Source organism: Pogoniulus pusillus, chromosome 1 (assembly GCF_015220805.1).
Source record: "Pogoniulus pusillus isolate bPogPus1 chromosome 1, bPogPus1.pri, whole genome shotgun sequence".
Classification (NCBI taxonomy): domain Eukaryota; kingdom Metazoa; phylum Chordata; class Aves; order Piciformes; family Lybiidae; genus Pogoniulus; species Pogoniulus pusillus.
This window is the reverse complement of record NC_087264.1, coordinates 7,832,847-7,858,446: the sequence shown is the minus strand read 5'-3', so window position 1 is coordinate 7,858,446 and position 25,600 is coordinate 7,832,847. Positions and strand designations below refer to the sequence as shown.

General features: G+C 45.9%; 1 protein-coding gene across 5 annotated transcripts in view; it reads right to left on the bottom strand.

The window, feature by feature from the left end:
* Positions 1-25,600, bottom strand: part of BRF1 (BRF1 RNA polymerase III transcription initiation factor subunit) — a 481,847-nt gene that overhangs the window by 12,490 nt on the left and 443,757 nt on the right. For 2 of the 5 annotated variants that reach the window (XR_010305858.1, XR_010305845.1), the window contains one exon: positions 10,246-10,285. The gene's annotated coding sequence lies outside the window, so the exon portion shown is untranslated. Of the gene's footprint in view, positions 1-4,571; positions 5,108-10,155; positions 10,286-24,071; positions 24,613-25,600 lie in introns of those variants that run through there. The other 3 variants (XR_010305866.1, XR_010305870.1, XR_010305854.1) reach the window with 3 other exon arrangements.

Genomic DNA, 25,600 nt, shown 5'->3' with positions numbered 1-25,600 from the left:
TCAGCCAGGTTGGAAGAGATCTCCAAGATCATCCAATCCAACCTAGCACCCAGCCCTAGCCAGTCAACTAGACCATGGCACTAAGTGCCTCATCCAGGCTTTTCTTCAACACCTCCAGGGACAGCGACTCCACCACCTCCCTGGGCAGCCCATTCCAATGGCAAAACATCCTCTGAAAAAAGCTAAGCTCAAAAAGCCCACTGCCTTCAAAAACATCTCTATCATCTTGTGACTGCAGCTACTAATGTGAAGCATCACACTAAACCAGAGCTTTGGTAAATGGGAGAATCCAGGGAAAGGGGAGAGAAAAGGAAAGGGAATGGAAGGTGAGAAGAATGAGATGAGCTAAAACAGGAGATTAAGATGAACTTACACACAATGTGCTGTCAAATTGTCTCCAGACATCTGCTTCAGGAACTCCAGAGGCAGTGAAGAATCCAGTGAGGCAATGGGCATTTTCATCCCCAATACCTGAGTTTTCCTCCTTGGAAAACAAGAACTCTGCTCCATATGTATCTACCTCTTCATTCTTTGATATGGGAGAGCTAAAACTATGAAAAATGTTCCAGATACTTCTGAGAAGCAGCAGGAGTGGGCTAATGAGAGTATTCTCCTGTATAAACATTGGCTACAGGTTAGTCTCCAGAAAGGCTTGGAACAAATGGGATGACCTTTTCATTTGGGAGATTGTGAAATATGCATTGCCCCACAGGGAAAATTCAACAGAAAAGCCTTTGGGTAATTGCTCACTGCTGAATGTTAATGCTAATACCATTCTAAATTGGAGCAGAAGTAAGTAAATTTTGTTCTGTATGGGGAGGGTACATCAGGTGGGGAGTCAAGTCTGCCAGAGCTACTGTGACTATAACTCTCTTAAAGAATTATTCAGCTATCAGGTGGGAAGCACATCACTCTCATTTGACAGGGAATGCATGACTTACAAGACATTAATCAGGTATCCACTGGAGAAGAAAATAGCAATATTTTTACAATAGACTGTAATTTCAAGGGTGGTTAATAAGTGAATAAATAAACCAGCTATCAATATGAGTAGGTGCATTTTATGTATCTGTAGAATTCCATTAAAAGAGACACACAGCCCTTTAAACACATTGAATTCATGCTAAAATGTCTTCCTGACCCTGGCTGCACTCTTTTCCACATTGTACTAGAATCTTCAAATAGCCTCCAAGTGAAGAGATTCCTTTGTCTCTCCTTGCTGTACTCAGGACCTGCATGTGCAACATCTGTCACGGAATCAACCAGGTTGGAAGAGACCTCCAAGATCGTCCAGTCCAACCTAGCACCCAGCCCTAGCCAGTCAACTAGACCATGGCACTAAGTGCCTCAGCCAGGCTTTTCTTGAACACCTCCAGGGATGGTGACTCCACCACCTCCCTGGGCAGCCCATTCCAATGCCAATCACTCTCTCTGCCAACAACTTCCTCCTAACATCCAGCCTATACTTCCCCCAGCACAACTTGAGATTGTGACCCCTTGTTCTGTTGCTGGTTGCCTGGGAGAAGAGACCAATCCCCACCTCCCTTCAGGTAGTTGTAGGCAGAAATAAGGTCCCCCCTGAGCCTCCTCTTCTCCCAGACCAACCTATCACCCAACCCTAGCCAATCAACTAGACCATGGCACTAAGTGCCCCATCTAGGCTTTTCTTGAACATCTCCCTGGGCAGCCCATTCCAATGGCAAATCACTCTCTCTGGGAAGAACTTCTCCTACCTCCTTCCAACCTGGTTGATTCTATGATTCTAACACAGAATCCAAGTCATGGGGTCCAAGCCCTACTCTAGCATCTGCTCTGGAAGATCTGCTGAGATCAGCAGCACCTGAAAGTCCAAGGTACTTTGAAACATCTGGTCTCAGTCACATTGCAGAGCAGCAGCCATAGGGCTGCCATATTTCTGCTCCAGGTTTTCAGGAAGCAGCAGACATATTATGCCTACGTTTCACAGATGGTCTGTGCTTGGAAAACACATGGCATTTATTGTGCAGAGTCAGACCATCTGTCCATCATGCAGACCAAAGGTCCATGACACATCACACATACCCTGTAGCTTATCTGGGCACATGCAGAACATGTATCTAAGTGTGGTACTCTGCTTGAGCAGTCAGAGCCTCTGAAATCCTGGACAGAGGTAATGAATTGCTTAACTTTAAGTTCTGTGGTGGAAGAAGGTGTGCGTGCACAGTGTACAACAGCTCAAAAAGGGCACTTTCACAGGATAAGATGGCTCTTGCCAGTGCTGCCTGCTCTCTTGTGAGCAGACCAACAATGAAAGTAACCCACAGGATTGAACTAGGACCTCTCCACCCCTAAAAAATGAGCCTGAACCCTTTAACAAAAGAGTCAGCAAAAAAGAGTTGTCTCAACAGCCAGAAAGCCTGGAGGGCTCATGATAAACTGATTTTGTGTGAACAATGCCAGGGAAATGCCTTCAGATTTCAGGAACATGATCTTTTTCCTTCCCAGCCATACTCACTCCTATGGAAGACATCTGGGGTAGCTGTCACACATTTCCAGGGTTGGTATCTCCTCTGCAGAAGTGGGTATAGAAGATCTGATAAGCCCATCTACTCCACTCTGGTGGGACATCATTTGGAGTACTGCATCCAGTTCTCAGGCCCCAATTGCAAGAGGGATGTGGACATGCTGCAGTGTGTCCAGAGAAGGACCACTGGGATGATAAGAGGGCTGGAGCAGCTCTGCTATGAGGACAGACTGAAAGAGTTGGGGCTGTTCAGTTTGGAGAAGAGGAGGCTCCCAGGTGACCTTCTTGTGGCCTTCCAGGATCTGAAGGGGGTCTACAAAAAAGATGGAGAGGAACTTTTTAGGCTCTCAGGGAGCGACAGGACTAGGGGGAGTGGAGCAAAGCTGGAGGTGGGGAGATTCAGACTGGACATGAGGAAAAAGTTGTTCATCATGAGAGTGGTGAGAGCCTGGACTGGGTTGCCCAGGGAGGTGGTTGAGGCCCCATGGCTGGAGGTGTTTAAGGCCAGGCTGGCTGAGGCTGTGTCCAGCTGGATCTAGCATAGAGTGTCCCTGCCCATGGCAGGGGAGTTGGAACTAGATGATCCTTGTGGTCCCTTGTTGCAGCTTCCTATCTGCTGCCGCGGGAAACATGGTCAGAGCTCACACAGAGCAGTGTGATCAAAAGCCATGCCACATGGACTCCAGGCCATTCAATGTGAATTATACCAGAGACTCTTTGTTGATTGTTCTGATTCTCATTATATAGTCTTTGATCATAGAGCACACACCTACACATTAGCATAATTAGGCAAGAACAACCTAGTCCTTTGCATAAAACCCTGCCTTGTTTTTCTCATTGACAAGATGTCCACTTATTTATCCTTTCTGCAGATAAAGTAGCCAGCAGTTGTGGGAACCAAGGCCAGCACTCAATTGTTATTATTCTTCTTCTCACATTATGTTCCCACAGTCCCTTCCAACCCTGACTGATTCTATGATACCATTTCACCTGTGATCAAATTCCCCAATCATCTCTTCTCACATCTTGCGTATTGCAACGTACTGAGTGAGAGATCTGTGGTCAGAGAATGGTGTCCACTGACTGGTCAGCCTCACAGAAACTGTTAAGGCTGAGAAGGCAGCACAGCTTCTCTAGGGTCACTCTAAAACATAGAATCATAGAGTCAACCAGTTTGGAAGAGACCTCCAAGATCATCCAGGCCAACCTAGCACCCAGCCCTAGACAGTCAACTAGACCATGGCACTAAGTGCCTCAGCCAGGATTTTCTTCAACACCTCAAGAGATGGTAACTCCACCACCTCCCTGGGCAGCCCATTCCAATGTCAAATCACCCTCTCTGTCAAGAACTTCCTCCCAATATCCAACCTATATCAGTGCAATCCAACCTTTCAGAAAGGTGGCAGATCCCTAACAAAATTTCTGGCAGGAATGCTGTCACTTGCACAGAAGTGTAATTCTTGTCTTTTTGTCTGTGCAACTTCAAATGCCTGAGTAGCACACCAAGCCAAAAGCATTGCTGGACCTGTTGTGAAGGCAAAAAATGCTGCATAGGATCTGTTCCAGCACTGGAGAGATGCACACATCTCTCAGGAGTCACATATGTGTAAACTGCTGCTCTGGGTGGGAAGCTGGACACCCACATTTTATGTCCCCTAATAGAAAGGAGGTAATATGGAGATGATCAGGATATTTGAATCCTGGATATCTCAGGCAGCCCTACCCTAAGGTTCTTCTCTGAATCATCTGATCTCATATCACCTCAGCTGTAGCTTGGTGGGTGGAGAGGAAGAGTGATGATAGCATATGTCTTCTCCAAAGGTTACACCTGACAGATTGAAAGGCCTCTTGAAGATGCAGTAGCAGCTAGAGGTTACTCAGCCTCTCACCACCTCTCACTTTCTCTTCTCCACATAAAGGGCAGTCGAGCAATTACTAAAGGAAAGGAACAAGCATCCTGCATCTGCACATGTAAGAATCCTGTTATAGCAGCATAAATCCTTAGTCAATGGCATTAAAATGCAGACTGTAAAGCACCAGCTTTTACAAAGCTAACTTTATTAGCACTGTTTAATCACAGAAAGATGTCTGGATGCTGACCACACTGGGAATATCTGTGTGCTGTTACCACTAGATTAATCACACACATCAGAGATGACATCTTCATGATCTTGGTGTGTTCAACAGGAGAGAGCCACATGTACATTCAGGGGACACCTCATCACCCTCCTCATTCACCTTGCTTAGCATGTCCCCTTTTGGGAAGAGAAGATGCAGGAAGCAACCCTGGAGAGAGAATGCTGGAATAAGGAGTGTCATCATGAAGTGTATCACAATGCAGTCTTCCAGCCATCAGGGAGGGAAGTCGCTGAGGGGAGAGTGCCACACCTCAATGCTCACTCACACTAGCAGAGTAAGAGGGTCTCTGGATGGTTTGTGCACGACATAAAAGCCACCAGATCTTGTGAAATCATAAGGGAGAGAGCAGTCAGCTGAATCCAACCAGAATCTCTTCAGTGAGTCATCAGAGAGCAGCCTGCAGTCTCAGCCAGCAGCATCCCAAGAAGGTGGAAGAGAATGGTGATGGCATCACCTGCTCTCCAGCTGGGAGGGCAAGAAAAACCAGAAAGGTGAGAAGGAGAGATGAAAAATGACTCAAGGGCTCAAAGCATCAGAGAAATGGGAAGCATAAATGACAACGATCATCCAGATGCTCAGAGCTAGGCAACTGCAAGAGATAGCCAGATTAGAAAATCAAATAAATATGTGTAGGAGTGGATATGAGATCATAGAAGCAGGGTCAGGCAAGTTCAAAAACAAGCTCAGAAAGTCCTTAACATACTATTGAGCTCCATAAGGAGTATAAGGAGCCTTTGAAAGTGGTGAAGGGACAGGGTGATCTAATATCATAGCCTGCATGCAGAGAAAAAATGGCATTGGCATAATGAAAGTCTCAGTGCACTGTTCTTGTAGCTTAGCCTCGTTTAAACCATGAATAACGACTTGGCAAACTACAACAGGTTAAAGACAGTGGGAGGGAGAGCAGAATCACATCCCTTTTGTTCAGGGAAAGGCCCACGGGGCTGGAAGGGGAGGTGGAGGTGGGAAGAGTAATGGAAGGAGATTTACAGCACTCAAGAGGAAAAAGATGTTGGGTGGTACAAATAGGAGTTGCACCAGCAAAGTTGAAACAGGGTAGGTTCTGGAGGAGGAATCATAGAATCATAGAATCAACCAGGTTGGAAGAGACCTCCAAGATCATCCAATCCAACCTAGCACCCAGCCCTAGCCAGTCAACTAGACCATGGCACTAATTGCCTCAGCCAGGCTTTTCTTGAAGACCTCCAGGTACGGTGACTCCACCACCTCCCTGGGCAGCCCATTCCAATGCCAATCACTCTCTCTGCCAACAACTTCCTCCTAACATCCAGACTAGACCTACTCCAGCACAACTTGAGACTGTGAACCCTTGTTCTGTTGCTGGTTGCCTGGCAGAAGAGAACAACCCCCCACCTGGCTACAGCCTCCCTTCAGGTAGTTGTAGACAGCAATGAGGTCTGCCCTGAGCCTCCTCTTCTGCAGGCTAAACACCCCCAGCTCCCTCAGCCTCTCCTCACAGGGCTGTGTTCCAGGACTCTCAACAGCTTCATTGCCCTTCTCTGGACACGTTCCAGTATCTCAACATATCTCTTGAATTGAGGAGTCCAAAACTGGACACAGGACTCAAGCTGTGGCCTGACCAGTGCTGAGTACAGGGGAAGAATAACCTCCCTTCTCCTACTGGCCACACTGTTCCTGATCCAGGCCCTGATGCCATTGGCTCTCCTGACCACCTGGGCACACTGCTGGCTCATGTTCAGCTACTACATACAAGTTGCCCCAGGTCCCTTTCTTCCTGGCTGCTCTCCAGCCACTCTGTGCCCAGCTTGTAGTGCTCTGGTCATCACATGACAATAATACAGCAGGTGAGGATAAGCTGAGTAGGAAAGATATGGGGACCCTGTCATGACTTTGAAATGCTGTCCCCACAGAAGAAAATAATTATATATTCAGACCCTGCCATGGCTCTGAATACCACTTACTCCTAAGTCACTACCTAGACATCTACCCTGTCCTGCAACCACAGTACTAACAGAGAGCTCCAAACACTGCAGTGCCCATGACTGTGAATGTTAAACCAAAAGTAGGCTGCAACTCAGTTTACTAAGCAAAGAAAGGTCTCCAGAGATACTGTCATTTTAGATGGAGTTTTTTGGGACAAGAGGTTACATGAAATGCCTTTTAAGACAGCTAACAATTGCTTTGCTTGTCACAAGAAAAAGAAAACATTCATTTGGGACTCCATGAAAGAGTAGTTTGGAGGTCATAATTTTATGTTGACAATCTTCTGATGTAAAAGCAGAATGGCTAATGAAGAATGAACATAAAAAATCCTTGGGGATTGCAAATGAATCTCAGTACTTTAAACTGGCCCTGGTACATAGTCTTGCAGTGTGTCATATGATGCATACATATACATCCTGCTACCAGCATCTTATCAAACTGAGATGACAAACAGGAACACATCATAGAATCAACCAGGTTGGAAGAGACCTCCAAGACCATCCAGGCCAACCTAGTACCCAGCCCTAGCCAGTCAACTAGATCATGGCACCGAGTGCCTCAGCCAGGCTTTGCTTCAACACCTCCAGGGATGGAGACTCCACCACCTCCCTGGGCAGCCCATTCCAATGCCAATCACTCTCTCTGGCAACAACTTCCTCCTAACATCCAGCCTATACTTTCCCCCGGCACAACTTGAGACTGTGTCCCCTTCTTCTGTTGCTGGTTGCCCGGGAGAAGAAACCAACCCCCACCTGGCTACAGCCTCCCTTCAGGTAGTTGTAGACAGCAATGAGATCTGCCCTGAGCCTCCTCTTCTCCAGGCTAAACACCCCCAGCTCCCTCAGCCTCTCCTCATAGGGTTTGTGTTCCAGACCTCTCACCAGCTTTCTTGCCCTTCTCTGGACACATTCCAGCACCTCAACATCTCTCATGAACTGAGTGGCCCAGAACTGGACACAGGACTCCAGTGCTGTAGTAACATGGCCCTGATTTACAAAAACAAACACTGCCTAGCTGTGCTGCTGCTATAAGAGAGGCAAGCTTCTGTTTGTTTCTCATTTGGGAAAGAAGTGACATTGATATCAGGCGAGAGATTAGCATGTGTTCCTGCATAGGAAGAGCAGCAGTGATGGAAAATATCCCTTACTCCCAAATGACAGGGATGAGTATATCTAATTAAAAAATAATCTTTCATTGTCTGCCAACTCAATCTAAGTTTCAATATACAAACCCAGCAATTACAGGAAGCAGATAATCGGTTATGCATTCAAAAGGCTTCCTGCTGAATTATGTGTCCTTTAATTATATGTACACTTTCAAAACAAAGATTGGGGTTTGTGGAAGTAAACGAGAAGGAGTAGCCAGACTAGGGATGGATTTACTTATATCCATGGCCAACAGAAACAATTTGGAGTAACAAAAGCTAATCATCCTGTTATAAACCACGTGTCACAAATATCTCTAAGAACTAACTTTCGTTGCCCTAAGGCACCTTGTGGATTCATGTTATCCTTCCAGGGTTTGAAGCATGAATATCACTGAATGTTAAGCATCAAAACCAAATGCTGAACGCTTTAAAGGTGTTGCTGGCATGCATGCAGGTGCATGTAAAAGAGACATTAGTTGGATACACGTTCTTCTGCACATATAAATGCTTAATACACAACACTTGCTGCAGAGATTTCAGTGCAGTGCTGTGTTTTTTTCAAAGCACATGAAGGATGCCAAACCTGCAGATAGTAAAATACAAGATGTGAAAGTCAGGCTTAAAATAGTCAAAGATGCAAGCTGATGCAGGCATCCTTCTTACAATAACTGTGTCCAGTTCTGGGCCCCTCAATTCAAGAGAGATGTTGAGGTGCTGGAACGTGTCCAGAGGAGGGCAATAAAGCTGGTGAAAGGCCTGGAACACAAACCCTGTGAGGAGAGGCTGAGGGAGCTGAGGGTGTTTAGCCTGGAGAAGAGGAGGCTTAGGGGTGACCTCATTGCTGTCTACAACTACCTGAAGAGAGGCTGTAGCCAGGTGGGGGTTGGTCTCTTCTCCCAGACAACCAACAACAGAACAAGGGGACACAGTCTCAAGTTGTGCTGGGGGAGGTCTAAACTGGATATTAGGAGGAAGTTGTTGGCAGAGAGTGTGATTGGCATTGGAATGGGCTGCCCAGGGAGGTGGTGGAGTCACCATCCCTGGAGGTGTTCAAGCAAATCCTGGCTGAGGCACTTAGTGCCATGTTCTAGTTGATTGGCTAGGGCTGGGTGCTAGGTTGGACTGGCTGATCTTGGAGGTCTTTTCCAACCTGGTTGATTCCATGGTTCTATGATAAGCAAGACTCAGGAGCAAATGTCAATATGGCAGCACATGTTTCTGCCATCACCACTGCCTCAGCTCTCATTAAAACTCACTCTAGAGTTCATCACGACAGGTAGTGGACTGCATGCAGGCCTTCAGTCTATAAAGCTGAAAGGGGAAAACTGTGATGGAGAACTTGCAAACTGGAAAATATGCTGATTATCACAGAATCAGTCAGGGTTGGAAGGGACCACAAGGATCATCTAGTGCCAACCTTCCCTGCCATGTACCTTGACACCCTACCCTACATCAGGCTGGCCACAGCCTCAGCCAGCCTGGCCTTAAACACATCCAGAGATGGGGACTCACCCACCTCCCTGGGCAACCCATTCCAGGCTCTCACCACTCTCATGATGAACAGCTTCCTCCTCATGTTCAGGCTGAACCTTCCCATCTCCAGCTTTGCTCCATTCCCCCTAGTTCTGTCACTCCCTGATTGCCTAAAAAGTCCCTCCCCAGCATTTTTGTAGGCCCCCTTCAACTAGTGGAAGGCCACAAGAAGGTCACCTGGGAGCCTCCTCTTCTGCAGACTGCACAGCCCCAACTCTTTCAGTCTGTCCTCATAGCAGAGCTGCTCCAGCCCTCTGAGCATCCTCACAGCCCTTCTCTGGACACACTCCAGCATCTCCACATCCCTCTTTTAACAGGGGCCCCAGAACTGGATGCAGTACACCAGGTGGGGGTCTCAGCAGAGCAGAATAGAGGAGCAGAATCACCTCCCTCAACCTGCTGGCCACACTATTATTTCTTGCTGGTGCTTGTTGCAGACACCTGTTGCTGTTTCTGTCTTTCAGAGGACATTGCTAAGTATTGCTAGATCCCCCCACATACTTTTTGTGTTTTCTGCTCTGTCATACAACTCCCTCCATAAAACTTGTGGCCCTTTCCTATAAATCTGATCCTTAACAGTGATGAGAATCACTACAGCTACCTCCAAACAGATTTTTGCTGCTGGCACTACCTCTCCTTCCATGGCTGGCACTCTGTGGAACTGGGTAGCTATAAATCCAGCAGTAACACCTACAGGATTAAGCACCAAATTCGTTGTTCTGTTTTCAGAATTCTAGGTGAGGTTTTTGGTTGGGCTTTTTTGAGGCAAAAACAACCCATACACATACAAACACTATTCCTGAAGCCAGTAGGCATATTTCCTTCCAGCCCTTGGTTGGATGGAATGCCCCTGTCTGCATTAACTCACCAGTACACTCACAAAATGTGTTCCACTTCTGCAGTGCTCAGCACTGAACATGCTGCTGCTCTCCAAGACAGGTTGTAAACTGCAGAGAGTAGGTCTTCTTCATTTGCCATCTTCTGGTAGCATCCTGGGGCTAGAAAAACAAAAGGGTGACAAGGTCTTGGAAAAGAATCACTCTGATTCCACATCCACTGATGCAGAAGGTGGAGGCAGAATACAGGCTTCAGGCCAGCAACTTACTAATGCTGATTTATGGTTCCAGAAGGAAGAGAGGAATCTGGCTGCTTCATATCCAAGTTTTCCACCTTTGAGTAATCACATTGACTCAAATCCAAATAGATACCAAAATTCTCTAAAACAGTTCTTTTGAATTGCATGGTAAGGCACTACAGACTTCCCTGGAAATGTCATGCTCTGCAGCAGATTTATGTGCATCTCAGATGCTGGAGAAAAGATCACCACCAGCTTCCCACTATAGCTGTGTTTGTCCTGATCAAGTGTGAGATACGTCCATTTATCCTGCCTAATTGGATACAATTATTGACTTCCTGTGATGTAGTGGTTTGTTGGGATTTCATTTTGCAGAGACACTTGCATTTGCCAGGTTGTAGCTAGTAGTGCTGATGAGAAGAGGTTGAGGGAGCTGGGGATGTTTAGCCTGGAGAAGAGGAGGCTCAGGGGGGACCTCATTGCTGTCTACGACTACCTGAAGGGAGGCTGTAGCCAGGTGGGGTTGGTCTCTTCTCCCAGGCAACCAGCAATAGAAGAAGGGGTCACAATCTCAAGTTGTGCCGGGGGAAGTATAGGCTGGATGTTAGGAGGAAGTTGTTGTCAGAGAGAGTGATTGGCATTGGAATGGGCTGCCCAGGGAGGTGGTGGAGGCACCGTCCATTAAGGTCTTCAAGAAAAGACTGGCTGAGGCACTTAGTGCCATGGTCTAGTTGACTGGATAGGGCTGGGTGCTAGGTTGGACTGAATGATCTTGGAGCTCTCTTCCAACCTGGTTGATTCTATGATTCGATGTGTTTTGGTTCACCTGGACAGCTACTAGGGGCCAATACACTTCTCACTCTTTGTACAGGTGGGTTTTTTTTTTGTGTGTGTGAAGATGCAGAAATTCAAAGGACCTGTCTGCAAAAGGCTCCATTTTCAGCTGTTTCTGGTGCATCTTATTTGCATGAGTTCTCTGCTTAATAGGAATGAGCTTTTGGTTTTGGCCTTTATTTATCATTAAAACAGTGTGCATTAAAATTATCACAGAATAGTCCTTACTTGCTGTGAAAAGCCTTGAGTACATGGTCATTTGCAGATCTAGATAACATGAATGATGATGAGAATGGAAAGCCTTCAGTGAACAGAGTAAATTGATATGGTAGTTGACACAAAGGGGGTTTCCGAGAGTAACAAGATACAGCTCCCAGAAAGGAAGCAATGGCCTGGTCAGTTTTCCCCAGGGTTCCTGGTTTAAGAAGCAGGTTTTCATTACAGTGATGACAATGGTGCATGTGAAAGTTGTACAAGAATTGTGACAAACAGCAAGAAGGAAAGAAGGCTCAGGGCAGACCTCATTGCTGTCTACAACTACCTGAACGGAGGCTGTAGCCAGGTGGGGGTTGGTCTCTTCTGCCAGGCAACCAGCAACAGAACAAGGGGACACAGTCTCAAGTTGTGCCAGGGGAAATATGGGCTGGATGTTAGGAGGAAGTTGTTGCCAGAGAGAGTGATTGGCATTGGAATGGGCTGCCCAGGGAGGTGGGTGGTGGAGTCACTGTCCCTGGAAGTGTTCAGGAAAAGCCTGAATGAGGCACTTAGTGCCATGGTCTAGTTGATTGGCTAGGGCTGGGTGCTAGGTTGGACTGGCTGATCTTGGAGGTCTCCTCCAACCTGGTTGATTCTATGATTCTATGATTCTATTCTATGATTCTATGATGATTCATGTTTCTCTCATCCTTCAATGACTTGCTGAATCTGCTGCAATTACATGTTCACCCTCCACTTAGCTTTGGTTCAGTTTAAACTGCAAGGTCCTTGGGGCAGAAACCACACGGTCCTGTCTGGGAAGGATTTTGCACGTAGATATTAGCCAAGAAGCTCCCAAAAAATCAAGGAGAGATAATTTATCCCAGATACACCTACCCTAAGGCTCTATCACCATTATCCAATGTATTATTCTTAGAGATAGGCCACTGGCCTAATGGGACTCTGTTGACAAACTCTCTTGAAATTCTGAGGTTTCCTAAAGCACGATCTCCACTTATGGTGCTGCCAAATGATGAATAATTTACCACCTTATGTCAGAGTGGTTGGATCTGTGCACCATAATTGCAGATGATGTCAGCTCTGGGATTTGTCCTAAGAGGCTAAAAGCCAGTGCAGGCCCATTGTTTCTCATGCATCTTTTTAGCTCCTAGAGCAACAAGTAATGCAGAAGTACAAGTCAGAAAAAGACAACCTATAATTAGTATCCCACATGTAGTTAAAATGCTATTGAGAGAGATGGAAAGCAGCTGATTTATAATCATTGAAGCCTGACCTTGTCAGCGGTTAAGATCAGATGCAGCAAGTGAAGGATTTCACCTCCGGTAACTAAGGCTCCTGGCTTGAGTGACAAGAAGCACAAGGATGGCAGGACTATATGTCACTAAGACCACTAATTGTAACTGAGGAACTCTTCACCCAAGTAGCTCCCCATTCCTGGCTTGAAAATCTGCCTGTGTTGTACAGGAACAGCAGGGTGCAGGGTCCCATTCAGGGCAAGGAGCACTACAGACCCCTGACTCCCTCTTCTGCAAAGGACCCATTCCTAAAAGTGCTGGCAGCCAAACTATGCATACAGCACTTTCAATGCATGAGATGAAATGAGACAAATTTCCTGCTCTCTTTCTGAGTTCTGATGCCAGAGTGTAATACTAATAGAATCATAGAATCCACCAGGTTGGAAGAGACCTCCAAGATCATTCAGCCCAACCTATCACCCAGCCCTAGACAATCAACTAGACCATGGCACTAAGTGCCTCAGCCAGGCATTTTTTTAATACCTCCAGGGATGGCAATTCCACCATCTCCCTGGGCAGCCCATTCCAATGCCAATCACTTTCTCTAGGAAGAACTACCTTCTAACATCCAGCATAGACCTCCCCTGGCACAACTTGAGACTCTGTTCCCTTGTTCTTTTGCTGGTTGCCTGGCAGAAGAGACCAACCTCCACCTGGCTACAGCCTCCCTTCAGGTAGTTGTAGTTAGCAATGAGATCAAACCCTGAGCTTCCTCTCCTCTAGGCTGCGCATCCCCAGCTCCCTCAGCCTCTCCTCACAGGGCTGTGTTCCAGACCTCTTTCCAGAGCTGAAGAGAAGAAAGAGAAGTGACTGGAGAGACAGGAAGCAGATACTCAACGTGGGGATACATACAGGTTCTCTGGGTGATGAAGGCATACAGATGGGAAGATATTCCTCCTTGTGTCTAACAGGCAACTACCTTTAATTTGTCCTTCATTGAATTTAATTCAATCTTTTCTCAATTGCTTGATTCTAAGCACAAGAGTATGAAGTTCATTTAAAGCCTTTGACATGCACCTCTTTTTTTTTCCAGGGGAAGTACAATGGTGTTGCCACCCTGCAGGTTCTGACACGACAGCTCTTCCCCAGAACTGCAATGCCAAACAACAGACTGAGTCATGCCTGAGAGTGCTACCCACTGAAATTTCCCAGCAGGCTGGGATGGCTGCTTCCACCTCCCAGGCCTGAGGATGTTGCTAAAGAACAGCCTGTTGTGTGCCAATTTTTCAAGTAGCTTTCATGAAGCCAGACACAGCCCAGATGTGCCATAAAGCACAGGAATGATTTAACCCTACTCAGAACATGAGGCTCAGCCTGCTGCTGGCATTTGTGTTTAACCTGTAACTTGTTTGTGACGGGTGAGGATTTGGCTCATCACATTTAGCTGTGGGTTTACCCTGTGAGTCAAGCAGCTTTTTGGAGTGTGAAACAAAAAGGCTGATGTTCCAGCCAGAGAGAAGAACGACTTGGTCTCTGGAAGAGATGGATTGAGACTCAGGTCACTCCAGGGCTCTGGGACAGTGTCAACTCAGCAGGGATTTTGTCTTGTCATGGCTTTTTTGTCTGACCAGTTGTTTCCCCTGTAAAACTACCCTAGGCACAGAGAGCTGGTTTCCATACACCTTTACATGAACTGGTAATCAAGTAGTCATGCTAATTACCTGACCTAGTACAGTACTGGTAATCAAGTAGTCATGCTAATTACCTGACCTAGTACAACGGGAACTGCAGTATAAAGGTTTCATTAATGCTCTATTTGCTACATGAGTGTTGCAAGGCTCTGTTGCAATGAGAATTCAGGGGCTGGCACCCTGGCCCTGAACACAGTTCCTGCATGAGAGCTGTAAATGGTTTGGAAATAGCCACGAGGAATACTAGCATGAGAGAAAGGAGAAGGCATTTCTTGCACAGCTTGGAGTCATTTTGGGTTTTACTTGAAAATCTTGGAAAATGGAAGGTGGTGTCAGGGCATCCTGTGGTGCAGTTATTCAGAAGACCTTTAAGTCAGATTTTTAAAGCACTTGGGAGTCATTTGAACAAGAGGAACAGGGTACACTTGAAGTCTCAGAGAGAGCAAAGAGTTTGGGCTAATGTTAGCTGATGCAAAAGAAGTATATGTGGCCAGCAGGTTGAGGGAGGTAATTCTCCCCCTCTACTCTGCTCTGCTGAGATTGCACCTGGAGTACTGAATTCAATTCTGGAGCCCCAATTGCAAGATGAATGTGGAGATGCTGGAGCATGTTCAGAGAAGGGCCACGAGGATGATCAGAGGGCTGGAGCAGCTCTGCTATGAGGACAGACAGAAAGAGTTGGGGCTGTTCAGTCTGGAGAAGAGGAGGCTCCCAGGTGGCCTTCTTATGGCCTTCCAGTATCTGAAGGGGGCCTACAAAAAAGCTGGGGAGGGACTTGTTAGGCTACCAGGGAGTGACAGGACTAGGGTGAGTGGAGCAAAACTGGAGGTGGATAGGTTCAAACTGGATGTGAGGAGGAAGTTGTTCATCATGAGAATGGTGAGAGGCTGGAATGGGTTGCCCAGGGAGGTGGTTGAGACCCCGTGGCTGGAGGTGTTTAAGGCCAGGCTGGATGAGGCTGTGGCCACCCTGATCTTGGGTAGGGTGTCTGTGCCCATGGCAGGGGAGTTGGTACTAGATGATCCTTGTGGTCCCTTCCAACCCTGACTGATTCTATGGTTCTAAGTACAGCCATGGTGGAAGCCTAAGAAGAAAAGCTCCTTTGGGAACCCTAGCCTTGGCAGACCAGAGGAGCTGCAAGAAAGAAGAGACTTCTGGAATTATGCTGGAGGAGGACATGAACCTGACTTATCAGACAGAGCAATTCAGGAGGATCTGATACTATTCTAAGCAAAGAGAACTCACAGAGACCTCCCTCTCACAACGGTTTGCAAGGGAGCAGTCATTGAGGAAAATCCTTTGCCCTGTCCAGCCCCACAGTAAGTGGGGTCATGAACCAGAGGTCATTTCCATCACCACTACTCAGTCATCAGTGTGTCTCTCTGGAGTGATCCCATAGAGAGGTGAAGGCTGTCACAGATCCTAGCTACATTCCAGCACTTCATTCTGCACCAGGGACCTAAAAAAAGAACACTCCCTTTCCATGCATTTTCTGGTGTGAAACAACATTCTTCTCAATGCAAAACATTGGCTTCTGTCAAAAAATGAAGCCCTCCCAATAATCACCTTAGAAACAATAAAGAGAGGAACATTTTTAAGTGAGACAAGTAACTTTCAATATATCCTGTCATTTTAAAGTGCAATATTTCACAGTTTAGAAGCATAAATAGACCATCACAAGCCACTGCTATACCCATGGGAACTGCAGAGTGGACTCCTTAGTGCCTCAAAGCTGTCTGTAAACCAGCCTGTAGTGTATCCTCCCAGAGACCTTTCAGCCCTCCATTGAGGCAGTGCAATGAGGCAACAAGAGAAGGCAGAAGAGAGACCATGGCATGACCCAAGAAATGCAGTTATACCTCCCATAAAGCCCTGAAAAAGCAGGTACTCTCCTACTGAGTTGCAAAAATACATTTTCACTTGGGTTGGCTCAGCTTCAAATGAGGTATTTTGATTTTCTACTCCCACTTTGACTTCCAGAAAGAAAAAAAGGAAAAAAAAAATCTAAGTTTTTCCATAGTCAATAATATCCAATGGCAACCTTTAAAAGAAAAAATACATTCATCTTCAGTTACATTTTCATCATGATAGATAAACAGATACATAGTTAAGAGATACACTAGTAACCGCTTATCACACACCATCAGAGTGAATGGATCACAAGATGAGGAGTGGGGGAAAGAAGACCCTCCCAGTACAAGAGATGCAAAAGAAGGTTTGTGACCATCTGAGAAACCTGAACCTACTTAAGTCTATGGAACCTAATGAGATGTGTCCAAGTCCTGAGGGCCACGAGCATGATCACAGGGCTGGAGCAGCTCTGCTATGACAACAGATTGAAACAGTTGGGGCTGTTCAGTCTGGAAAAGAGGAGGCTCACAGGTGACCTTCTTGTGGCCCTTCAGTATCTGAGAGGAGCCTACAAAAATGCTGGGGAGGGACTTTTTACTTTTTAGGCTCTTAGGGAGTGCCAGGACTAGGGGGGATAGAGCAAAGCTGGAGGTGGGTAGGTTCATCCTGGATATGAGGGGCAAGTTGTTGAGCATGAGAGTGGTGAGAGCCTGGAATGGGTTGCCCAGGGAGGTGGTTGATGCCCCATGGCTGGAGGTGTTTAAGGCCAGGCTGGATGAGGCTGTGGCTAGCCTGATCTAGCATAGGGTGTCCCTGGGCATGGCAGGGGGTTTGGAATTGGATGATCCTTGTGGTCCTTTCCAAGCCTAACTGATTCTATGATTCTATCAATTGGCTGATGTAGTTGTCAAGCCATTCTTTATAATATTTGAAAATCATAGCAGTCAAGCTGGGAAAAGGGAAATGTTCAAGTCCAGTCCTGTAAAGGGTAGAAAGGACAACTCTGGGAAGTACTAGCCTGCCAGACTGACATCATGGAGCACATCCTCCTAGAAAATATGCTAAAATACATGCAGGACAGGGAGGGGACATGAAACAGCCAGTATGGCTTCACCAAGAGTAAGTCCTGCCCAACCAATTTAGTGGGCATCAGTGGAATGATTAGGGGAGGTATAGCCTGGATGTTAGGAGGAAGTTCTTCACAGAGAGAGTGATTGGCATTGGAATGGGCTGCTCAGGGAGGTGGTGGAGTTGTTATCCCTGGAGGTGTTGAAGCAAAGCCTGGCTGAGGCACTTAGTGCCATGGTCTAGTTGACTGGCTAGGGCTGGGTGCTATGTTGGACTGGATGAGCTTGAAGGTCTCTTCCAACCTGGTTGATCCTATAAACTTCCCAAGATAAATATCATATAAATTCCAGAATTTCATCTGGGAAGACCTCAATCATTGCAACTGTACCTTGTCTTACTAACAGGGTAGCACAAGATGGTGGAAGCCTCTTAATATTTGAGACTTGACAGTCTGTTTATGTTCTACAATGAGATATTTTCCTTTGACAATAAGAAGAGCAAGTTCACAGCTTGTGATATTGTGTGGAGCCTGGAAACTCTTCTGCACTTTTAAACATCAAGATATACTCTTATAAGAACAGTGGGTTTCCTTAAACCTACTAAATACATCCTCTTAATTATTAGTCTGACTGTTACATGCCTGAGAATGCAAAGGCTTAAATCCTCATATCTAATTAAAGCTACATATGGAGAGAACATAGCATCACAGTATCATCAAGGTTGGAGGAGACCTCACAGATCATCAAGTCCAACCCTTTACCACAGAGCTCAAGGCTAGACCATGGCACCAAGTGCCACGTCCAATCCTGCCTTGAACAGCTCCAGGGACGGCGACTCCACCACCTCCCCAGGCAGCCCATTCCAGTGTCCAATGACTCTCTCAGTGAAGAACTTTCTCCTCACCTCCAGCCTAAATTTCCCCTGGCACAGCTTGAGGCTGTGTCCTCTCATTCTGGTGCTGGCCACCTGAGAGAAGAGAGCAACCTTCTCCTGGCCACAACCTCCCCTCAGGTAGTTGTAGACAGCAATGAGGTCACCCCTGAGCCTCCTCTTCTCCAGGCTAAACAATCCCAGCTCCCTCAGCCATCAGATTAGGAAGAGGGAGCAATCTATCTTAGCAAAAACCAGCAAGTTTGCTGTTTTATCTGTTTTGAAGCAAGCAAAGTAGTCTTTTAAATATGAAGAAGAGGACAAGAAGTGTGGTATGTACCAGTCCTACCAGTCAGTGGTAAAACTAATTACAGAAGAAAGCAAAACCAGGCAAATAATACAGTGCTACTTTTGCAACCAAGAGAAATAAGCAACAAAAGTTGACTAAGATTAAACCAAAAACTCCAATACACATCACAAGTATTTCTTATTAATCTCTAATTCCAGAAGCCCTTCTTTCTCTGTGTTGTGCTAATTGTCTTATATCCAAGACCTCTGCCCCCCTGCCAGTTATTTGCTCTTCTTTGAAAGGCTTCTCTATTCTAGAAGAGAAATGTCAGCCCAGCATGGAAATAATTTAGCAGCAAAAGAACTGAGGGATTTCCAGTTTTGATTCACTATAGCTCTAAATGCTGTCTTTTCAGTAATGGGTGTTGGGTTATTTAACACCACTGATGTTTGGTGGTAGTATCAACAGAAAGAAGTATCAAAATAATTTCAAAGTGAGTATGAAGACATGTAAAGGGTTGGAGGTTTTTTGGTACTTTAGAAACAAAAGCCACTTTCAGAACAAAGTTCACAAACAAGGGCTTGCATAAAAGATAAAAGTAGACGTCAGACTGAAAGAGTTGGGGCTGTTCAGTCTGGAGAAGAGGAGGCTCCCAGGTGACCTTCTTGTGGCCTTCCAGTATCTGAAGGGGGCCTACAAAAAAGCTGTGGAGGGACTTGTTAGGCTATCAGATACTGAGAGGACTAGGGGGAGTGGAGCAAACCTGGAGGTGGGGAGGTTCAGACTGGCTGTGAGGAGGATGTTGTTCATCATGAGAGTGGTGCGAGGTTGGAATGGGTAGCCCAGGGAGGTGTTGAGGAGGTGTTTAAGGCCAGGCTGGATGAGGCTGTGGCCAGTCTGATCTAGGGTAGTGTGCCCCTGTCCATGGCAGGGAGGTTGGAACTAGATGATCCTTGTGGTCCCTTCCAACCCTGACTTTTTCAATGATTCTATGAACCCTAACTAAATAAATTAGGTGTTGGGATTTTTTTTATGTCATCTGCTAAACTTAATGTGGCATGGTCTTGGCTCCAAGCCTTGTAAGTTCAAGCATGTTATATATGCAATATTCAGATGAATATTCAGGAGGCAGCATGCCTCTGCCCCTTCTCTCTGGACAAATGGATGGAAATCACCTTGATGGATTTTTGCCTAGTCCAGGAAAACATTACAATCAAAATCTGAAAGCATTCTTCAAAAAGTGGTAGAGGAAGGACTGAGGTGGGCACTTTGCTTACACTTTCTTGAACAGTCAGCCACATGCTGATCTCATGCCCACAGTCCCTCTCCCTCTGTTCATTAAACACCTCCCTCAAAGGAAGATGCATAAAGTATCTGCTTTAAGGCATCTAGGTCACATCAAATCACCCAGAGAGGGCATCTTTTCTAGCAAAATACCATCTGGTCACATTGAGGCCACAAGCTTCCCTCTTCATAACAACTGATACAAAGGATTTGCAGACCTATGGAAATCACAGAATCATAGAATCAACCAGGTTGGAAGAGACCTCCAAGATCATCCAGTCCAACCTAGCACCCAGCCCTAGACAATGTAGACAGGTGGGGATTGGTCTCTTCTGCCAGGCAACCAGCAATAGAACAAGGGGACAGAGTCTCAAGTTGTGCCGGGGAAAGTATAGGCTGGATGTTAGGAGGAAGATCTTCACAGAGAGAGTGATTGACATTGGAACAGGCTGCCCAGGGAGGTGGTGGAGTTGCCATCCCTGAAGGTGTTGAAGAAAAGACTGCATGAGGCACTTAGTGCCATGGTGTAGTTGACTGGCTAGGTCTGGGTGCTAGGTTAGACTGGATGATCTTGGAGGTCTCTTCCAGCCTGGTTGATTCTACGATTCTATGAACTAGACCATGGCACTAAGTGCCTCATCCAGGCTTTTTTTGAACACCTCCAGGGACAGTGACTCCACCACCTCCCTGGGCAGCCCATTCCAACGCCAATCACTCTCTCTGTGAAGAACTTACTCCTAACATCCAGCCTATACCTGCCCTGGCACAACTTGAGACCATGTCACCTTCTTCTATTGCTGCTTGCCTGGGAGAATAAAAAACAATAAATAAAGTATTGAACATCTTTTCTCTCACTTATCCCTACTACATTTTCCCTACACACATTCCTGCATCTCAGGGAGTGAGCTGAGCCCTGTTTGCAAGTCTCTGCCTGTGTATGTATTTTTGGACTTCTTCACTTTATTGTTTGAGCCTCTCTACTGAGCGATAATGAACTCCCAATCGTTGACCGTATGCCGGTGAGGACAACTTCATATCTCTCTGCAAACAGGCAACTGTGCAGCATCAGCATTACATATCATTATGATGCAGCTACAGTACTTCAGCCCTTTCCTGTACTTTGATCAGCAAAGATTAATTACCCTTGACTGAATTATTAGTGGTGATTAAACCTAACAGAAAATAAATGGGACTGCAATATTACTGGGTTATAATTTCACCATCATGGTCATTTGCAAGCAATTTCCTTATGCACATTTTTTTTCTTAATCATTATTCTCTACCTTTTTTTATCATGTATTAATTAGAGGGAGACAGCTAGGACACAATACCATATTGTACATTACATGACATATGCAAATCATGTGTGAAGCCCACACAAAGCAGTGTGTACAAAGCTCAAGCTGACTTGGGCGAAACTTTAATTGAAGTCAGTGAAGGTTTCCTTGTAGTCAGTTGTGATCTTTGTACATGCAGCTGCACATGAGCTTTGCATATGATTTGCATATGTCATGTCATCTTGACCCAAGATTTGATCAATTGGTTTACAGGGTCAATCTCCATTAAAGCTACAACTTAGAGTGATTTCCTATGAATTCTGCATGTGATAAATATTAAATGAGGAACTTAGTGCAATCACAGTACAGCCAGGCAGGAGCATTAGACAGCTCTTCCTTGGAGACTTCATACATCCAACCCTCACAACTCTCTTCTGTGTTACTCTGTTCACATATTACATGTGAAGAGGCAACAAAGGCAGACTCGAGAATGTGATCAGGGATATGTGGCAACCTGACATGTCCCTTTAGAGTTCTGACAGCACTGTCAACCTTACTATCTTTCTAGGGTAGCTCAGCTCTCAGAGCATCACATCCCTGCCTTTCTCTTTAGCACTTTTGTAGAACAGGTATCCCCAGATCACAGAATCACAGAAACACAGAATTTCTTAGAATGGAAAAGACCTTCAAGATCATTGAGTCCAATCCCTGGAGGTGTTCAAGAAAAGACTGGATGAGGCACTTGGTGCCATGGTCTGGTTGACTGGCTAGGGCTGGGTGATAGGTTGGAGTGGATGATCTTGGAGATCTCTTCCAACCTGGTTGATTTCATGATTCTATGATTCACACTGACAAGTCCTTGACTAAAGCAAATCCCTCAGCACAACATCTAACCACTATGAATTGCTATGGCTGGAAAGGACCACCAGGATGATCCAGTCCAAGATGTTTTATTTACCTTTTTTTCCTCCAGCACATATTTTTTTCAGTAGGAAAAAAAAAAACCCCAAACCCCAAACCATTATTTTTTGCAACACCAACCCTCACCACCCATATCTGTCCAAGAAGGAAATAAATTTTTCACAGCAGGCTGTTCATTCCCCAGTCAGTAGTCTCTGGAAAGAGAAGGAATTGCTGGAACAAGTCCCCTTTCACATAATGACAGTCCACGGTTTTGCAGTCTGTGCAAGCCTCGGTCTTGGCTTGAGCCACAAGGTCACACATTAATTAGTCCAATCTTCCTCTTTGGTCAAAGTTTTTCTTGTTCACAACAACTGATGGCTAAGTTTTTACTGCCTTATTCTCAAGGAATTCTGATGGCAGGCTGTGAATACCATGGTGAGCACTACGGTTTTAAACTACTCTAATGTAACTCAAGCCTGAAAGTGCCTGCTTCATCTCTCAGAATACCACTTAATGGTCTCCTGCAGACCCTACCATTACCTGGGAGGCCTCAGAGCTCCTCCAGCAGGATTGACTCCAGAACCAGAAATAACCAGCAATGATTTTTTTTTCTGAGTATAAAATCTCTTCTGTAAACCAGCAAATATCTTGCTTTTCATAAGAATGCAATAAGGTCAATAAGAAGCCTTCCAAGCCAGTACTGCCAGGGTGACCAGTAGTAAACAGGCAAGAAAAAGAAAGTGTTGGGTTTATTTATTTTTATCTCTTCATTTGAAAGGAATGCCATTCTCAGTACCTGAACAAATACAAGCATTTTGTTCACGTTTCTAGCTCTGGATGAATTACATGCAGTCAGTAGGAATTACTTTCTTTCTTCGACTTTCAGAGGTGAGAAAAGAACTGCACCTCCACCATGGTTAAACCTTTTGCTTTTCCATCACCAAGATCCCTCAACCATCATTTCTGGATAGGCATCATGCAAAACTGTAGTGGTAGATTTGATGGGGCAAACATGGGCTTACCCATGCCCAGGCATGTTCCCCCTGCCTCCCCTCTCCTTCTGTGCTGGGGGAAGCAACCATGGGAGGGGAGGGCCCTAGCTTTACCTAATATTTTGAACCTTGGCAAAGTGCCATTCTGATTGGCTAATCTATATCCAATACCCCATTAGTCTCGGGCTGGATATTGACAAAAGGGATAAGCAAGTAGCACAGGGGCTGCTGCCACCTCATTTTGCATCCTGAATTTGCCTGGAGAGCTTACCAGGAACAAGCTCCAAATGCCTGCGCGGTTGGCCTGCATAGCTCCAGCATGACATTGTGCTGAGGCTGCACATGGCAAGACATCCTGCCTGCACCTGAAAGTCTCCTGCTAAGTCCTGACAGATCCTTCAGAGGAACCAGGAGACAAGGTCAGCAATTGTCTGCCTCCTTTCCCCAGAAGTCTGGGAAGAATCAAGTCTCAGCAGCCAACAAGGGGAGAGTTCCACATTGTCTGAGTTATACTTTGTGAGTAAATACTTAAAAGCCTCTTCCAGTATAATATTTGCATTTGCCACTTTAAGAAATAAGTGCTCAAGTTTTGCCTGTTCCCTGTGTGTGTAAATTTCCAACCTGTGCATTTTTTGAACCTTGACAATAAGTTGCTCCCAGGCAACCAGCCTCAGAACAAGGGGACAGAGTCTCAAGTTGTGCTGGGGTAGGTCTAGGCTGGATGTTAGGAGGATGTTCTTCACAGAGAGAGGGATTTGCATTGGAATGGGCTGCCCAGGGAGGTGGTGGAGGCACCGTCCCTTGAGGTCTTCAAGAAAAGACTGGATGAGGCACTTGGTGCCATGGTCTAGTTGACTGGCTAGGGCTGGGTGCTAGGTTAGACTGGATGATCTTGGAGGTCTCTTCCAACCTGGTTGATTCTATGATTCTAAGTTTTCAGTCAAGTTTTAATGTTAATAAAGAGTTTTCATAATTATTAACTATCATCACCTGGATATCAACATTGATACAGATTATTAATGTCAGCCTGAGAAATTTTGCTGTTTAAATCTGTGGTATTTGGGAAACCAGTCACAAAAGTGGCTTTTCCTTCAGCAAAATCAACACATCATTTCACAGTGCCACAAGAAAGAACAAGCTCTGTAAACTACAGGGGCCCACAGATGACAAAAGCAACCCCTCCATTTGACACTACGGTGTGTAAGTCAGCCCTGTATTTATTTAAATGCTCAGATAAGCTATTTGTGACTCTGCCAGAGCGATAGATCCGAGACTGTACATTAATATACAGGCATGCACACGTATGCACCCAGACAAGTGCACGCTGTGGATCAAAAAAGGCATCTGGCTGTCAAACATGAAAAGAAAACAAAAGGTGTAGTTGTCAGCTGTCTCCCTTGGACACCTGGAGCCACAACTAATGCAGGCATCTGAAAGGCACCTCCAAGCGTCTGCCATGGCTGCAGCTTTCATGTCAGGCAGAAACTTCTTCCAAAGGCAGCTTAAAAGCCCACCAAGTTTGATTTGATGTCTCTTGCCTCTCCTGAGCCCCATGGCAAAGAGATCTGGGCAGTGAGGATTAGTTTCTCACTTTTGGTGTTGTTTCCTTTTCTGCAGCTCAGAGGCTTTTCAAATTAGTTTGGCCACAGTTCCCCATTTGCTTATGCATTAGGTGTGCACATCTGTAGTCAGAAGAGATGTGATTTTGTACCAGTGCCTCTTTTTTTCTTAGCAATCCTGCTGAAATAAGAAAAATAAATACATGCCAGTCTGTCTGAATCTCATGCTTTGAGAAGCAGTTCTTGTCCTTGCTACCTCCTCTGCATCAGTCACCTCTCAGCAGATGGTACTTAGCCTGAGCAGACTGGCATGTGCACAGCCCAAGGCCTGCCCTTCATGGAGCAAGACCCTCAGGATTCAGCTGCCCTTCCTCAACAGCTTTCTGTGAGGAACAGCTGCCATTGCTGCACCTTGCTGGGTGTCAGAGAAGAAGGGCAAGCAGCTGTTTCAGAGATGCTGCTGGCACTGATGGAGGAAGATGCCAGCAGGCAGTTCTGAAGCTACAATACATGCTGTATACTGCTGCTGAGAGCTTGGATGTGCCTCTGCCAATCTGTCCTGCTCTTTCCTTGAACCAGTCCTAGGCTTGGGAGTTCTTTGAGCCCTTTGATCCCTCTAGATAATGAAGTAAATCCCCCTGCTGCTCTGTAGAGCCAGACAAGACAGAGCTGTATTGTACTTGTCCCAGTTTTTATCCCTCTAGAATTGGTGGCATCTCCCCATCTGGAGCTGGCAGGAAGGGCAAACAGCCTGTGGATGCACAGGAGATCAGTAACAGCGTGTGATGGCAGCCACATCCTCCCAGGGCTCACTCGACCCAGGGGATGTGGCTTTTTGGCCTCACAGTACACATGCAACTGTGCAGAATACTGCTGTTCTCCTAGTGCCCAAGGGCTGGCAGTGATCACCTCTTCCAACGGATGAGAACTCTCCAGCCAGAACAGGATGCAGAAACACATGCATACTTCTCCTGAACAGAGCAGATTTTCATCCAGGGGACTTTCCTTGTCTTCACAGAAAGCCTTAGGAACCTGCATCCTCCAGACACGTTGGTTCAAGGTATTTTCACTGTTAAAGCAATTGTTTCTCTTTTATCTTCAGGTATTAAATCTAGTGCTGGTAAAGAGGCTTGTGGAAACAATACAAATCTGCACATCAGAAATGGGTT